Below are 2,028 nucleotides of genomic sequence, written 5' to 3'. Positions count from 1 at the left end.
AATTATAAATGATAATTATAAACAGCTTATAATTTCAAAGACATTGGAATACTTTTCAGTTACATTTTTGTGTACTTGATATGCCTGAATGAGTTCTCACTTTAATTTCTTCCATAAACTGCTTCTTTTAAGACCATCTTTAGGACCCCCCATGACCAAAGGAAAACTACTGAGATAAAGAACCCAACTGAGTCTAAAATTCCTGCCTTGCCAAAAACCTGTGGCTCTGATTTAACCTTTGATGCTGTCACCACTTTCCATGGAGAAATAATGTTCTTTTAACACAAGTAAGTCAGCTTTCTGAAAGTAAAATATCTGGGTGTAATTTTTAAATTATGCCCTGTAGCACGGCAAAAAACTTTACCCAGATTATCAGCCATTCTAGGCAGGAAGGCAACACAGGGAATCAGGATAAGAGTAGGAAAGCAGAAACAAAGAGACTGGTGGAGAAATTAATACATAAATATAAGGAGGAAGATCACCTCTGAAACACGGCATGCTATGAATAGGATGAGGAAAGACAGCTCCTTTGAAAACATGGGCTGTTTTCACTTTAGGCTATAAGCAAGTTCCAAGTGTTTGGCATCTGGGAGAGTTCAACTTTAGCAAAAGGCAACACCAGCCTGGGGACACTTGACACCTTCATTGCTGTCTTTGCTTTGAGAGACGTGAGGGTTTACCAGTCCTGACAAAATACCTGCTTGAAGATCCCTTCCAGTGGCAATTTAGTATAATAAAATGAAATTAGTAATAATATTCCTTTATTAATAAAAGGAAAAAATAACTGATTCAGTGCTAAACTCAGGCAAACTGTCCTTCTCCACAGGGCATGACAGCCCAAAGACTTGAGGAGAAGGAGTGAAAGAGCTGATTTCCCCTGCTTTTCACGTGGTGGCTGTGCTTCCCATGCTTCAGACCCTTACCAAAATCAACATTAAAGAGCATTTTGACCTCTGATTTTGGAGTGCGCAAAACCAGTAAAGTGTTATTTTTTGTGGAAGATCCTTACGCACACTGACCATTTCTCTAAGCTGCTGTTGGTAATCCCAGGGTGGGGTTTCATTCCCAAAATCTTACCCCATACCAGCCATGTGAGCCAGGTCTTTCAAGGCTCCCTTTCTGCGTAAGGGAAATAATAACTGTTTTGAAAAAACAGTTCATCTGACCTATTTTAGATGCCTGTATCAAGATGAGAGGAATCCCACCACGGAAATAACTTTCTTTCCGTTGACATTACAGGGAGCTTAAAGTAACTAACTCAGGGTATATGGCTGGGTTTAGTCAGATAAATCCTGCCCTGGTTGCCATGATGTGGTTTCATGCACTAGTGTGTAGGAACATCTGATTTTACTGAAAACCTGTTCTGTATTTACGTGAGGCATTTTTGGCCCAAGCATCCTACAATCACATAAGCCGATTTCAATTTAGTATCTTCATTCTGGCCACGGCTGCCACCTGGTGTTGATGTTGCATATGAAATTCTCAAAAAAGACTAAACTCATTTTTAAAGGTAAAATGTTGTCTTTTTATTTTCCGATGTTGTTTTTCCAAGTGACCTTGAGAGTTTGTCTGGCTTAAAAAACACTTAAACTCTTTCTGTAGGATTCCACAAGCTTTAATTTAGTCCAATAAACTGGTGTATTTCAATAACAAAGATAAAAATTACACAAGATAAGATGTATCTTATTTTTTAATGTCAATATAGAAAATTTTCCCTGCCAAAATAAATGTCATTCTTTTTTTTATGGAAAATTATCTATTGGATCTAAAAATGATAACACATTCTTCTTCCTAGCTTGTGGAAGACTAACATAAGTATGAAGGAAGACTGAAATTGCCATTTTCATAAAGTGTGGAATGAAGAATTATACTTGCTTTTTTGAAGGACTCTGCAACTAGTACGTGAAATGTTTTTAAGTAATTATTATTTTGCATTTTTCCATTAAAAGATTAGCTCTCATGAAAAGGGTTATGACATTCCTAGAAGAAGATTCTGTTAATGTTTTCATCAATTTTTCTTGATGGGGA

At 36.9% G+C, this 2,028-nt stretch overlaps 1 pseudogene; it reads left to right on the top strand.

The window, feature by feature from the left end:
- Positions 1-1,496, top strand: part of LOC104506191 — a 4,677-nt pseudogene extending 3,181 nt beyond the window's left edge.
- Positions 1,497-2,028: the final 532 nt, after the last annotated feature.

Source organism: Eurypyga helias, unplaced genomic scaffold (genome assembly GCF_000690775.1).
Source record: "Eurypyga helias isolate BGI_N326 unplaced genomic scaffold, ASM69077v1 scaffold3112, whole genome shotgun sequence".
Taxonomy (NCBI): domain Eukaryota; kingdom Metazoa; phylum Chordata; class Aves; order Eurypygiformes; family Eurypygidae; genus Eurypyga; species Eurypyga helias.
This window is presented reverse-complemented; position numbering and strand designations above follow the sequence as displayed.